Raw genomic sequence first — 16,532 nt, forward strand, 5'->3', positions numbered from 1 at the left:
GCTTCTCAATAATAATGAAACTGAAAACCTTTTACTAAGGTGTGCTAGCCATTATAGCACGCGCTAGCCGTTTTAGCGCAAGCTAAACGCTAACACATCCATAGATTATAATGGACGCATTAGCATTTAACGCATACTAATATTTAGCATGAGCTAAAACGGCTAGCGCGCCTTAGTAAAAGGACCTCTATGTATCTTAGTGGGGGGTGGGGGGTCTTCGGGCAGGAGGGGTTGGGCTCCCTCCTGCCTGGATCGTGTCAGGGGGGGATGGTGGGGGGGTCTTCAGGCAGGAGGGGTTGTGATCCCTCCTGCCCGATCCGATTGGGGTGGGGGTGGAGGATGGATCATGACAGGAGAGATTGTCTATCTCTCCTGCCGTGATAGCCGATCACCCCTGTACCTGAACTGCCACAAAACGCGGCAGGAGAGATTGGGCATCTCTCCTGCCTCGGGTAGTGGCAGTTCGGGTAGAGGAGTGATCGGCTATCGCGGCAGGAGAGATAGCCAATCTCTCCTGCCGCGATCTTTGCGGTGGTGGGTAGGCAGGTTGCCGGGGCCGCTGAGCTCATCGCGGCAGCCGCGATCAGCTCAGCGGCCCCTTTTTCAGCACTTATACCTGTTTTGACTTGGTCTAAGTCAAAACGTATAAATGCTGACTAGGCAACCTTTCTAAACTTTTAGTTATACCTGCTGTACAACTATGTCTAGGTCGGCCTACCTCCCACCCTTTCCCTGCTTCTAAAAATGCCTCTTTTTGCTCTATGCATTTAGAGGCAGGGGAAGGGTTTAAGCTGGTTTTAGATATGTCTAAAACCAACTTTGGTTATAAGTACTTGGACGAACAGGCTTTTTGATCCTCCAAGTACCCTTTTAGGCCACTTTTTAGACTTTTAAAAAATTATTATTATGAGCCCTATAGAGTGTCAAGAAACCAGATTAAATAGAACAAACAAAATATCGAACAAGACTGGTGTGAAGACTAGAAGGTAATAGAACTAGAACGCATTAATTCAGGTTTCAGGGAGGTGATTCAAAAATAACATCAGGAAGAACTTTTTCACAGAGAGAGTAGTAGATACCTGGAAATTCCTCCCCTGGGAGGTTGTGGAAAGAAAAGGGTAATGACATTTTAAAATGCATGGGATACACATAGATGAATTGTCTATGGAAAGGGAATGGAACTAAGCAAACTTAGTCATGCTTAGATAGAAACTCCAATAATTGGGAAGCAAAGCCAGTGGCAGGCAGACTTCTATAGTCTGGGCCATGATCACAGCTGTACAGATTTGGATGGCTTAGAAGGGGACTTCAATATAGCTTCAGTAGTTTGGTGAACAAGGCCAATGCTGAGCAGACTTCCACAGTCTGTGTTCCAAAATTGTCTTGGACAAATAAAGATTAAGTATGTATATATAATGATACAACATACCTTATGCTGCAACTTTATCTTGTTTGGCAGACTGAATGGACTGTACTGGTCTTTACGAGGGGTGTTCAATAATTTATCTACCTGTATATAAAAGAAAATAGTATGTTGAAACAAGTCTGTGCATGTTGTGACATGTCTCAAGGTTACTCATGCACAGTTGCAGCTCAGTGCGAGTCTAACATTCCAAGAGACAGGGTGTCAGGAAAGTCCTCATGCAAATCAAGAAAGACTCTGCTAGATATGGAGCACCATTCAGTGTTAAAATTTCTCAGGAAAGAAGTGAAAAAGCCAAAGGAGATACATGAATGCATGACTCCAGTTTATGGTGAGTCTGCTCCATTATCCTACAAAGTAAGATTTTGGAGCAAGCAGTTTAAGTAGGGTAGAGAGTCCTTTTAAGATGACCCTCACACTGGATGGTCTGTGGAAGCAACTTCCATAGAAATGTGCAAGAAAGTCAGGGATTTAGTTTTGTCAGACAGATGAATTAAGTTTTCCCAAATAACTGAAGAAATGGGCATCTCAGCAGATATAGTTTGGAAAATAATTCATGAAAAGTTGGGCATGTCCATGGTTAGTGCAAGATGGGTTCCAAGAATACTGATGCCATGTCAGAAGGCCAGAGGCTCCAGTGCTTTCAGGAGAACTTGGAGATGCTCTGTGAAGACCAAGTAATCTTTTTTATCAATTGGTGACTGGAGATGAGACTTAAGAACATAAGAATTGCCGCTGCTGAGTCAGAGTAGTGATCCATCATGCCCAGCAGTCCGCTCACGCGGCGGCCCTCTGATCAAAGACCAGCGCCCTAACTGAGACTAGCCCTACCTGTGTACGTTCTGGTTCAGCAGGAACTTGTCTAACTTTGCCTTGAATTCCTGGAGGGTGTTTTTACCTATGACAGAGATCCTGAGTCCAAAATGGAGTCAATGCAGTAGAAGCACAAATCATCCCCCACCCCAAAAAAAGTTCAAGACAGAAAAATATGCAGGCAAAGCCATGGCAACTGTCTCTTTGGATGATGAAGGACTTTTGCTTCTAGAGTTCATGCCACACAAGACAACCATAATTGGGGAGAGTTACACCAACACAATGATCGCTTTTTGCAGGAGTCAATCAAAAAGAAAAGATAAGAAAAACTCACAGCAGGCATGCTGCTTTTTCATGACAATGCATTGGTGCACATGTCATGACAATCACAGGCTGCCATCTGAGAATGTGGGTTTCAACAGCTGAGCCATCCACCCTACAATCCTGACCTGGCTCTCTTGGATTATTTCCTGTTCTGAGTTTTAAAGAAATATCTCAGTGGATAGCAGTTTTCAAGTGATGAAAACATCAAGGAAGCTGTGACGTCCTGGTTTGAAGGTCAAACAGAATAATTATTTTCTAAGGGGTCAAAGTCATTGCAGGAAACGTGGATGAAGTGAATGGAGCTATCAAGGGACTATATTGAAAAATTAAAGAAAAATATTTTGTAACCTCTTCTTTCCTACTGAGGTAGATAAATGATTGAACGGCCCTCATATCTGCTGTTATCTGCTATGTTTCTATGTTACTATATTGCTTCAATGCTCTGTCTGCCCCTGCTTTGAACTAAAGACCAGTTTAGTCTAACCTCAGAGGTGAGTAATTTAATGGAATTGTTGCTAAAATAGATGATAGTGCTGCTTCTGATATTCACTGGACTAAGGATCCAAGAGTGCATGGTTTTACCAGAGTTAGGTCATCAGATGAATCTGATCAATTTATTTGACTGTTTGACCAGATAGTTGGATGAGGAGTAAATGCTAGATGCTGGGTACCTAGATTTAAACAAAATACAAAATGAAGTTAAAAAAAAAACAAAAAAAGAATAACCACAACTAAAAAGAAAATCTGCTTTATACGTAATTGTTTAAATATATAATAAGTAACTCTCTCCTATCTTATTGATAACATAAATTAATAATGAAAATATCATATCGGCTTTTTAACTTAGCCACCCCCTCCTTAAACATAGACATGGTAGTAGGGGTTTCTACTATAGCCTAGAGCGCTAAATGCTCTGATGCTCATCAAATTCCTATGAGCATCAGAGAAATTATCACTCTGCACCATGGTAGAAACCTCTACCACGACTTAGTAAAAGAGGACCTTGGAAAATAAAGATGGTGAATGAGTTTCATCCTTCTCTATCTACATACAGTACATAGAAAAAAAAAAAAATAATAATGTGAAAGCCAATAGGGCAGGATGTAGTTTGTTAAAAGGGTAAATAAAAACTTCTAGCATATGCAAGAGCCTGATTGGATTCTGTGCTAACTAGTTTAAAGCAGTTGTCACAAGAGGTGTTATAGAAACATAGAAACATAGAATATGATGGCAGAAAAGGGCCGACGGCCCAACAAGTCTGCCCAATCATGATCCCTTCCACCCTCGAGAAACTATCCTCTATCATACCTCTGTAGCGACCCCACGTTTGTCCCATCGTCTCTTGAAGTCGAGCGTGCTACTAGCCTCGACTACCTGACGTGGAAGACCATTCCATCTACCAATCAGCCTCTCAGTAAAGAAGTATTTCCTCGTGTCCCCATGAAATCTTCCTCCCCTAAGTTTTAGCAGATGTCCTCTTGTCACTGTGGGATGCGTCGGTCATTAGTTAATAGAAACCCGATCTTTTCAGTATCACTTTAAAAAAACATATTTGAGAAAAAGTTGACAAAATTTGCAGCAGTTTGGATAAGACATTGCTCTTTTATTTAATCCTTTATTTGACATTGTTGCTCAGAAGCAACATGTGTCTTCTATGGCTCTTATGGGAGATCTGCATCTCCAAATGCCTGCACTTGGCATTGTCGTTCTCGTTCAGCATCAAGTTACGTGAAGCAGCCGTTTCACCATCTGCTAATTAAAGGGTTAATTGTACAGAATTTTTATCAACTGTATCTCTCTGTGAGGCTGATTTTACCCTGACCTTGTCCTATCCATTTCACTGATGGGCAAATATGCGTAGATTAAGCCCCCTCCCCTCCCCCCCCCCCCCCCCCCCCGCTTTTTATCAAGCCATGTTAGGGTTTTATATCGTCGCCCACAGAAGTAAAAGCTCCAGCGCTCATAGGAATTCTATGAGCGTTGGAGCTTTTACCGCAGCTGCGGGCAATAGAAAATCCTACTGCGGTTTGATAAAAGTGGGCCTAAATGAATCACATGTTTTACCCATATTGAGGTAGACAGTTTTAAAATAGTCCCACCTAACCAACCCCCTCTTTTACTAAGGCGCGCTAGCCAATTTAGAATGCGCTAACTGATTTAGTTTGCACTAATTGATTTAGCACGCGCTAAATGCTAACACACCCATTATAGACTATGGAAGCGTTAGCATTTAGCACACGCTAAGGGCTCCTTTTACTAAGGTGCTTTAGGGCCTTAATGTGCGGAATAGCGCACGCTAAATTGCCGCACGCTAGACCTTAACGCCAGCATTGAGCTGGCATTATTCTAGAAGTGTACCGTGCAGTTTAGCACGCGGTAATTTTATGCGTGCGCCAAATACACTAGCACAATCTTTATCACACGCTAAATCAGTTAGCGTGCGATAAATTGGCTACCGCTCCTTAGTAAAAGAGGGGGGCAAGTTAATCCATTGGAAATGTGACTTTCAATAGATACAAAACTGGTAGTCAGTGCAGGAAATGTCATATTTAACAAAGTAATTGTGAATGGTGGCTCTTTTTTTACTTAGGAGAAGCTAGTTACTCTTACAGAACCTCAGGTGAAGTGTTTGTCTTCAACTGTAATTAGACTGAACTGTCAGTATGAATTACTATCCACTGGCTTCAAAGATTTGTTTGGAGACAACTGTTTCTTACAAATGTGTAGAGATAGCAATTTAATGTCTAATTTAGTATGTTTGTAAAAAGGCATGCAGTGCAAAATTAATTAGGTCATTATAAACCTATTATCTTGCCTCCTAGGACTGGGTTTCTTAATGCAAGCATGTTTCCTACAAAATACGTCATCTGAGCATGCAGAGCCTTAGTTGAGTATTTTCAGCAAGTTTTCTTGATCAAGATTTTGATTTAAGTTACATGTCGGTTTGTTTGTTGTTCTATAAAGGGTTTTTTTCCTTTGCTTATTTATTGGTATTCTTTAGCTACCTTTGAAGGGTTTTGTTTAATAGGTTTAACAGATAGTACACTTTTAAAACACATTTTAAAGCATGTGGTAGTCAGTTTCCAATGTACTGCAAAATATTGTTGATATTCTAAAAGTGGAAGGGAACCTCCATTCACAGTTTATTGAGGCAACTCTTATGTTCTACAGTATAAGAGCAGAAGGTTCTAATTGTTTGCTCAACATAGGTTTTATCACACAAGTAGTAGAAAGTCATAGGGCATATTCTTGTTTATCCAAAAGAGTAACATAATCCTTCACTAATAAAACCACAAAACAGGTAGGACAATGATCATACTTGTAGAAGGCATTTATACATGTATGTGAAGATTCATGTGTTCATTGAAACTTTCAGATGTTTCAAGGTCTAGGAATTCAACAGAGAGCTGCTATTATTCCAGGACACACTGTTAAGATAAAATAGGATCAGGATTCACTATAGTTCTTCCCTGCTTTTTGTTATCCTCAAAGGAAGCCTCAGCCCCACCACTCCACCGCTGTATTATCTCACAACCGCAGGAAGAATTACGTGGTGCTTCATCATTGGCTGTCCATTGTGATATCTTTCAGTTTCACTCATTTTTTAAGTCTCTCTTATTTATAAATGAATTTCCATTTCATAATTATTTTAAATATTGTAAATATAAATATAAAGTGCAAAAGTACTTAGCTTAGTCTCAGCCAAAACCTTGGAGTCTGACCTGACATGTTTCGCACTGTATGATTATGTGTAAGCCAGTGCTGTACTAGGGGGGCTTGAACTACCTTGTTAACAATGCGTGATTTGTGTTCTGTTAATCTAACATGTATCTTCCTGTTTGTCCGCCCTATGTACACTAAATCACAGGGGCAATCGCATAAATGACATCCTGCAAATTGCAGTCCGTGATTATTCTGGACTGTAGAACTATCTCTCTACCCGGAACCCTCCATGAATTACCTTGAATGGTGGAGGAACACCATTGGCACTTGCCACATTCTTCATTGTAGCCCCCCTCTCCCTTGATCTTACTCCATATTTCTGAAAGTTACATTTTTGGCCCAGTGTCACGCCCCTTGAGTACGCTATCCTCGGGAAATTTTGTAGGGGTTTATGTATCTGAACAATATACCAATATTTTCTCAAAAGTCCCACCATCAGCTTTGTTGCCCTAGAAAACAGTAAAATGCATGTCAAACAGTCCTTTTCTGTCTTTTGGGATTTCCCTGACTCCTTCAGAAGAAGTTCCCTTTGGGCAAATCTTGCCCTCAGATAGGCCTGCTTAATAGATCTCTCCGGGTAACCTCTCCTCCTTAGTCTATCTGCCAGAAGGGTAGCCTGAGTCTTATATTCCTCCAAGGAAGAACAAATCCTAAGGATACGCAAAAATTGTCCTATGGGTAGATTAAACCGTAACTTAAAAGGATGGAAACTATCAAAATGGAGTATTGTGTTACATATAACTGGCTTCCTATAAAGTGAAGTATGGATTTTACCTTCCTGTATTTGAATCGTAATATCCAAAAATTCAATCAATGTCTGGTGGCATGTCATGGTAAATTTTATATTTGGATCCACAGAATTCAAATATTGAAAAAATTGGTCTAGCAGTTCCCTAGTATCCTGCCAGATTAAAAAAAATATTGTCTAAGAACCGGCCCCAAAAACACAATTTGAGATTGCCACAAAGTATCATATACTAGTCTATCCTCAAATTTTGCCATGTATAGGGAAGCAACCGAGGGGGGCCAATGTGGCTCTCATTGCAACCCCTTGAATTTGTTGAAAAAATTGTTGATGGTACTGAAAATAATTGTTCTCAATAACCCAATGGGTCAGTTGCATCAAAAACTCCGTGGAAATACCCTGGGGGGGGGGGGGGGTATTCTCCCTTGAAGTGTCTCACATATTATCTGAAATGCTTCGCACTGGGGAATCTGCATATATAAAGAAGTGACGTCTAAGGTCATCATCCATTTATCATTCATGTCCCATCTCTAATTGTGTTAATTTCCTTAAAAAATGCGAAGAATTCCTGATGATCTGATCTTGGGGATGTCATCCCTTAAGAAATAATCAACAACTTTTGAAAAGGGTTCCAGGATAGAATGGCGAGTGTTAACTATAGGGCGACCCGGTGGGCTTTTTAATGTTTTATGTATCTTAGGAACAAATGAAATCCTCGGGATCTTCGGGTCTCTCTCAAACAAAAACGTGTACTCTTTTTGTGTAATCATACCTCCCACCAAATGTTTATTCAAAAAGTCCAATATCTCCCCCGCAAGGCGTTCCCCAACCAGTTGTAAATATGCCTGTGTATTGTCAAGATGCCGTTTGGCCTCCATATCATACTCCTGTCTATTCATTACAACCGTGGCTCCTCCCTTGTCAGCCTTTGTTATAATAATGCTGTCATTATTCAATAGCTTATGCAAACCCTTTAGTTGTAATCTGGTAATATTGTAAGGTCCTGTATTTTCCCACTGTTCTTGAAGTCCTCTCAATTCTTTACTCATTATTTCTCGAAAGGTAAAGATTAAGGGGTCCATAGGACCTGGAGGGACCCAGTTTGATTTTGTCTTACAAATTTCGATGGACTTCCTAATGTCTATCTCCTGTTCATCTAGAGTATCGTCTATTAGCTGTATAATAGTTGGATCCTCCTCTTTGTGGAAAAAAACTTCAATTGCATTTTCCTAATAAATGTCTGCAAGGCCACAATAAGTTTAAAAAAGTCCGGGGAGTTGGTGGCAACAAACCCCAGACCCAGTTCCAAAATCGCTGTCTGGTGGGGAGTCAATGGAGAAGAAGAAAGATTTATCACTGTTGATTCGTCCCTGTCCGGGTCTTGGATGTTAGTTGTTGTATTGCGCCCCTTCCACATTGTTGTCGAGTTTGTCCTCGCCCTCGTCCATCTTTGTTGGTGGACTCCCCCGATTTTTCACTGGTACCCTCAATAGATCCCTCACTGGTAACATCCGAATCACCAGATGTGCTATCAAACGCCACTTTCTTGTGTTGTGGTGTAATCAAATTTCTACGTTGCCATGAGTATACTCGATCATTCTGGTAATCCCTCTCATCTCTCGTCCATTTCTTAATTTTAGTTTGTTTTATATCTTCCCTAAATTGTTTGATGGAACTCAATTCTTGCAATTTCCTATCAAACTCATTAGTGTCCTGACGTTGTTGTAATTCACTTTCTAGCGTGCTCGCCCTTACACAAAGTTCTCTTTCCGTTCCTTCAGTTGTCTCCACCAGGAGAATCATCAGGTCCCTCGAACATCTATTAAGAATTGCAGTCCATCTTTCACCAAATGATTTATCCGAAGAAATCATTTTAGGTTCCTTAAGTATACATAATCCTCTAGGGATCATCGCCTTTTTTAATATTGCACTAGAGTACTATTATGCAATTCAGCCCTTATCGCCCTTTTCATCGTGTTTTCCAACTCGAGCCAGGAGGATTCCACAGGGAACACAATGTTTCTGAACATTTCATAGAGAAAATATTAAACTACTAACTTTTATATAAGTTTGATGGCAAGTCAAAGACAGTAAAAAAAAAAAAAAAAATACTGTATACTAAAATGTATGCACAGAAATTCAATAACTGTCTAATGCTGGAAAAAAAATAAAGAAAATTAAAATATGATAAACGTGGTGCAAAAAAACTCAAGATGACATGAATTTAGAAAAAAAATTGTGATCTATTAAATGACTGCTTTGAATATAGGCCAGTAGTTCTTAAACCTGTCCTAGGGGAACCCCAGCCCGTTGGGTTTTCAAGATATCCCAAATGAATATGCATGAGTGAGATTTGCCTATAAGGTAGGTAGTGAGTATGCAATGTTTTCTCATGCATATTCATTTGGGATATCTTGAAAATCCAACTGGCTGGGGGTCCCCCAGGACAGGTTTAAGAGCCACTGATTTAGGGCATTTGTGCTCCCAAAGCAAGCTAGACATTCAAAGAAGGGCCAATTAAGCCAAACTTGGAAAACATGTCAGTGATGAAATATCAGGAGAGATTTGCAATTTACATGTAATTTAAAATCTTAGACATTCAACTTGAATTTTTAATGTTACCTCCATGCCATGAGGAATCATATTTGCACTGTTTAGGAAAAAAAATATAGGCAAGCTATAAGTGTCTTCAACTCTACCTGCTGACCTGGAATTAAAATTATCTTTCAAAACTCCCTGAGGTCTCCAGTGCATCCAGTACATGACAGCCTGTCAAATAAATATAATCTTGTCTTGTGAATTCTATCTTATTTTTCAACTTCAGGAAGTGGTACAATATTATAACTACTCGTAGTGCGGAATAACAAAATCAAACCTGACAATACAGTGTCCATGGAGGAAAGCGTATCCAGTTTGAGAACACAAGGAGTTAAATTTTAAATGCCTGTCATTTGTCATTCTCCCATCAGAAGCCTAAACTAAAGTTTTTCACCTCTCGTGTGCTTGTTATAATCTCTGCCATGTGAATGGGATGTCAGGGTTATAATGTTTCCTAAATATATTGCAGTTTTGACCTTTTTAGTATTCTGTATTTGGTCATTTTACTCCTCCCTAGATAAGTGCTCTACTAACCTTTAGGGAAGGGATAGCAAATGAAGGAGCTCAAAGTCGGTTTAAAAATGCAATAACTTGAAAAGGTCACAGTACAATTCACTTCTGCACGGTACAGTATATGATGCAGTTTTGTTTGTTCTGCATATAATTCAAAATATGGATAATAGTGGCTGATATTCATATGGTGGTAGCCACTATCCCCTGGATTCTAAAGTTGTGCGCCTGAATTTCTGACTAGCCAGTTGCGTGCCTCACTTAATTGTTTAATTCAGTGCCAATTGGCTTTAAGTACCAACAGTGGACCTTAAGTGGTACTAATATGAAGTTAAGCATGTAACAACACTAAGGGCTCCTTTTACTAAGATGCAATAGCGTTTTTAGCGCACACAGGATTTTGGTGCACGCTAAACCCATGCTACGTGGCTAGAACTAATGCCAGCTCAAGGCTGGCGTTAAGGTCTAGCGTGTGCGGCAATTCAGCGTGCGCTAAAACTGCTATCGTCGCGTACTAAAAGGAGCCCGAAGAGGCTAGATTCACTAAAGTTAGCGATTGTCGCTAAACCTGTTTTTACAGATTTAGCGACGATTGCTACTAAGCGACCCAGTTCACTAAACGATACTCCGCGTGTTTTTCCCCTCGATTTGCCATTTTCAGATCTGGCCATGCAAATTAGTAAAAGTCCATGCAACATAGCCAAGCAATTGATTCACTTACATTGCTTGGCTATTTAGCATCAGGTTTTACCGATCCTAAAACCCGATTACTGTAGACATGCAAAAAGAGTGGCTTGAATAATTTATTTACTATCCCCCCAAAAAAATACCTTTTTTGGTGAGGTAACTGTGGTACCGACAGGTCTGCCTGTTTTATGGGGGGGGGGGGTTGTTTTTTTTTTCAATGGCACATACTGTATATTTTGCTTGTATTACACAAACAAAATATTTGCCCATAAAAAAAGAAAAAAATCCCCCACTGCTGCCAACGGCCCTCTCCCAATGACCCCCAACAATTGTGCACCCCCTAAAAAATGCGGCAACCTTAAATCAAATGACAGGAGGGATGCCCACTCCCTCCTGCCCGGAAAGACCTACCCCCTCTCCCTGAAGAAAAAGGCAGGAAGGATGCCCTCTCCCTCCTGCCACTAGAGGCCTCCTCCCCTTCCAGGCCCCAGGCCCGTACCTTAAATTTGGGAGCAGGAGGTACTAAAAACACCTCCTGCTCCTCCTCTTTGCGATAACACTGAGCCTTAGGCCCTTCCACGGTGCATCATATAATGCATGGGGAGGGGCCTAAGGCCCTGATTGGCACAAACACCTCAGGATCCTCTCTTAGGAGGGGCCTGAGGCATCTGAGCCAATCAGGGACTTCCTTAGGAAGGAACCTAAGGAAGTCCTTGATTGGCCAAATCAAATGAGATCTGAGGCATCTGAGCAAACCAGGGCCTTAGGCTCTTCCCTGTGCAGAGGAGGAGGAGCATGAACAGGGGAGGGGGAAGTCTTTCCATGCAGGAAGGAATCGGCATCTTTCATGCCATTTTTTTTCAGGGAGGGGGGAGTGAGCAGGCGGGCGCTTTTGTGTCAGGAGGGAATGAGCATGCCTTTTTGTTCAGGAGGAAGGGTAGGGGGAAGTCTTTCCTGGCAGGAGGGAGTAGGGGGTGGGACAGTGGCTCGGGGGTGCTAGTGCGGGGAGGGGGCTTTTTTAATGGGATATATGTGCGTGTTTAAGTCAAGCAGAACATCTGTTCCATTAAAAAAAGCAAAAGCCCTGACAGCAATGACAGGAGGCTGCTTCCCCTGTCACTACTGTTAGGCCTCTGCCATGTGTCAATTGCTCACTGAGCGATTGAGTCGGTGGATTTGCATGCAAATGATTTACACCTCCATGCAAATCATTTGCATGCAAATTTGATAGTGAATCAATCGCTGTTGGAAAATTGGCCAGGGAATTGGCCAACAGCGATTGAGTTACTATCTTTAGTGAATCTAGCCCAATGGTCTCAAACCCGCGGCCCACCAGGTACTATTTTGAGACCCTCGGTATGTTTATCATAATCACAAAAGTAAAATAAAACAGTTTCTTGATCATATGTCTCTTTAGCTATAAATTACAATATTATTATTAAGACTTAGCCAAAAGGAAAGATTTATAAATTATAGAGTTTGACCTCATGCAAAATTGTCATTTCTTTAATAAGACATTAACTATTTTTTCTGAGGCCCTCCAAGTACCTACAAATCCAAAATGTGGCCCTGCAAAGGGTTTTAGTTTGAGACCACTAATCTAGCCCTAAGACAATATTCTATAAACTTGCCCCCGGATTCTCTAACTGGCGCCCATGTCAGTGGCTGCCTTAAAAGCAGCCACTGATCACATGTCAATCATGCAACAGCGCTGGTTAGAGAATTGTGCCTCAAGTGCCTAAGTAGGCATGATTCTTGCAAAGACAGGTGCTAGAAATGTAGGCCAGGAAAATCTTGGCCTACATTTCTGGCACCTATCTTTGCTAGGAGATCCCTCTATCTTCCTCTTTACTAAGTCCTTCCCCTCTTCATTGGAGTTTCTTTCTATATCAATTCCTGTAAACCGTGTCGAGCTCTATTTTTGTGGAGATGATGCGGTATACAAACTTAAGGTTTAGTTTAGTTTAGGTTTAGTTTATCCCCTCCACAGCCTGGCATCAGATGATTGTGGCAGAGGAATCCTTGATCAGCTGAGCCAGCAGGACTCCCCAACACCGCGGCTTCGGAGAGTCCTGCTGGTTCAACTGATCAGAGATTCTCCTGCTGCAATTAGCTGAACCAGCAGGGAGATTCCCCATTCCTCTCTCCCTCTCTCCCTCCCTCCATCCCACCTACCCACTGACTCATCCCCTACAGTACCCTTCTAAGGAGCAATCCCTCCCCCATGCCTGACATCCCCACACCCTCTTTGTACCTTTGATAGACAACTGGCACTCCCTCCTGCCGGTAGACCTACCTGATCAAAATGGCAGGTCTTCCCATTCTTGGTGCACCCTGGGATGCACTGGGAGGAACCTAAGGACCTGATTGTTCCAGGTGCCTAAAGCCCTCCCTATGGGCCTTAGGCACCTGGACCAATCAAAAGCCTTAGATACCTAGGCCAATCAGGGTCTTAGGTGCCTCTCAGAGCATCCCTGGGTGCATCAAGAAGGGGAAAGCCTGCCATTTTCAGTAGGTGGGCCTGCCAGCAGGAAGGAGTGGACATCCAATTAGGAGCCTTAAATGCTAGTGTCAATCATGGCCTTAGGTCCCTTCTCAGTGAATCCCAGGGTGCACCGGGAAGGGGAAGGCCTGCAATTTTCACCAGGTGAGCCTGCCAGCAGGAGGTAGTGGGCATTTCTCCTGCTGATTGTCTATCAAAGGTACAAAAGGGGTGTGTGGGGATTCTGGGCATAGGGGGGTGGTGTCTCTCCTGGGGAAATTGGTTGGTAGGTGAGAAGGAGGGACAGAGAGAGGAATGGGGATCTCCCTACCAGTTCAGCTAATCATGGCAGGGGAATCCTCAATCAGCTGATCAGGCAGGACTCCCTGAAGCTCTGGTTTTGGTGAGTCCCGCTGGCTCAGCCGATCGGGGATTCTTCTGCTGAGATCACCTGATGGCAGGCTGCAGAGTATAGTTGGGATGCCCTGGCAAAGATAGACACCAGAAATGTAGGCCTGTGTTTTCTGGACCTAAATTTCTGGCACCTATCTTTGCATAAATCGCACCTAGGTGTAGGCGCTTTGGGCCACCTAATGCCATTTCCGACATTGGCCATGTCTACTTTGGTATTCGGCAGCCTAAAATGCCTGCATAGGCACAATTCCTGTGCCTTTTACTTAGGCGCTGATAGGCTCTTAAACCCTGTCAATTTTTTTTTTTTTTTTTTTGCCATGTCTAATGGCATTCTTCAATTAACTTAAGCGCTGGTAGGGTGCCTGAAAGCGCCTAAGTTTAAGCATCAACTATAGAATTTTCACCTTAGCACCTAAATGCTATCACGCACAACTACAGCTAAGGGTGTATGCACAACAGGCAGGTCAGGGGTGTGCTTACAGGCATTGCATATAAATGATAGAATACTTTGACTTACACATTCAGATGCCAAAGTTAGGCATGAACATTATGTATTATGCATTACATTATTGTTAACCGAGACGAGCTCCTTGTGGTTGATGACCCGGTCTATAAAATTAACTCCCTCTTTTACAAAAGTGCGCTAAGCTTTTTAGTGCGCGCTAACCACGTGCTAAACGCTAATGCGGGCATGTTATCCAATGGATGCATTAGCAGTTAGCGCACGCGTTGATTTAGCGCGCACTAAATCCGCGCTAAAACGCTTAGTGTGCCTTTGTAAAAGAGGGCCTTAAGTTTTAGTTTAGTTTAGTGTAACATTCACACCAGCCTAAAGGTGGTGCTTGTGCATAAAGTTGTGCATAAAGTGCATGCATGCCCCGAGAGAGATGATAAAAAGGTACTTTATGGAGATATTTAATATTCCTGAGGAATCATTGCCTCCTCTCACTCGAGTATATTATTTGCCTATGAACGTAAGGGGCCAACATTTGGAGGATAAGAGACAGGAAATACAAGACATACAAGACCTTCAACAAAATTTGACAGCAATTTTGGAAACATCAGATAAAGATTTGGTTAAACCAGCAACTCTTGTACTATCTGTGGCTTTGTTGCCGGATAAAGATTGGATTTTGAAATTGTTTTTTAGGAACAAGAGTAAGGAGTTCCTGGGTTTGAAAATTCAAATGTTTCCAGATGTTAGTAGAGAAACTCAGAATCGTAGACGTCAGTTTCTTTTGTTGAAGGCAGGAGTTACACAGCTGGGTGGCATTTTCTTTTTACGTTTCCCATGTAAATGTATAGTAAGATATCGAGATAATAAGTATGTGTTTTTTGAGCCATCTCAACTTACAGCTTTTCTGACACTGAAACGTTTGGAAAAAGAGGGTATAACAACAACTACCACAATAACAACTAAGTAATTGTTGGACTTGGTAATAGAATAATTCCTCAAGTCAGACACATGATACTGTTCTTTATTATATAGAATTTATAATTGATTTCCTTAAAAGTTCACTCTTATATATATCTTGGATCACATAATTATTGAGGACTTGAGATTGTCCGATTAGAATTTTGTTCTTAATATGTTAATGATCTACTTATTATTTTGTGTTCGATCTGACAATCTTTCTGTACAAAATGTTTTGATTTTGTTAAATTTTTAAAATGATAAATAAAGAATAAAAAAAAAAAAAAGTGCATGCATGCCAATTTAATCTCTATTCTATCATGGCAATTTCATGCACAATTACCATTACATAACTGGCACCTGAGGGGAGATTCATCAAGCAGCATTAGGGTTTAACATCCTTTAAACACAAAGGCCCAAATTCTATATATGTTGCCTAAAATATCAGTGTCAACTAGTACGGCGCTAAGCAGGATTATATTTAACAAAATAGACACGGGAAGCTTTTGAGCATCAGGGCCTTACCCTCCTCTTTCTTCTTTCCTTTACAGGTTTGCTCTTTACTTCTCCATCCTTGATTCATCATTTCCTGTTGCAGAATACAGCTGTTTCAGTTACTTCCATCCTGTTTCCTGGCAGCTGATCCCTTTTATAACATGTGTAAACAGTTGTTAACATCTGAGTTCGAAAAGGTGATACATTCTTAATATTAACACATAATTGATAAATAGCAATGAATTTAATGAGTATGGTGATAGCTTCTAGCAAGTTAATTATGCATTCATTTGCATATCATTTTGTCCATTGATGTGTGCACATATACTAAAGTTTAACTTTCATACTAAACCTTCAATGGTAATGACACTATTTAGCATGCAGCTGCTGGGCAAATGAGAAACTACTCCTTATCTAGCATGGCCTTATCTAGCATGTTCTCTTTTCACTGGAAATGTACTGCTCTTTTCTTTCTTCACTGGAGCAACTCAGTTTTGATTGCTTATGGAGTACGCGATGATCATTTTCTAGATTGCACTGCAGTCTGATTGGAATGAGTTTGGCATAGCTGAGCTGTAATTTTAAGAGTTTCTGCTAAGGTCATTAAATTGGAAATTTAACAGGGTGTCTTGTCTACTTCATAGAGCATAGGAATGGATTTATAGATGAGGAAATTAATAAGATATTAAGGCCAAGAAAGTATGACTGCATCATTGTTGTAAAACTTGTAATAATATTTGGGATACAGGAGAGGCACATGTGTGTCTCTGCTTCTGCGTACAGACTTACAAATGAAGCTGCATCATTAGTTAACAACTTGTGCGATATTTTATAATGTCACCAGATAGGTTATAAGGTTTACAATAGAAATACATTCAAAACTGTATACAAATACTTTAACTTA

General features: G+C 41.1%; 1 long non-coding RNA gene across 1 annotated transcript in view; it reads left to right on the top strand.

The window, feature by feature from the left end:
• Positions 1-16,186, top strand: part of LOC117361475 — a 176,017-nt gene extending 159,831 nt beyond the window's left edge. The window contains exon 4 of the long non-coding RNA XR_004539665.1: positions 15,685-16,186. This is a non-coding gene — a long non-coding RNA (uncharacterized LOC117361475). The remainder of the gene's footprint in view (positions 1-15,684) is intronic.
• The last annotated feature ends 346 nt before the right edge of the window (positions 16,187-16,532 follow it).

This window comes from Geotrypetes seraphini, chromosome 5, assembly GCF_902459505.1.
Source record: "Geotrypetes seraphini chromosome 5, aGeoSer1.1, whole genome shotgun sequence".
NCBI classification, from domain to species: Eukaryota; Metazoa; Chordata; class Amphibia; order Gymnophiona; family Dermophiidae; genus Geotrypetes; species Geotrypetes seraphini.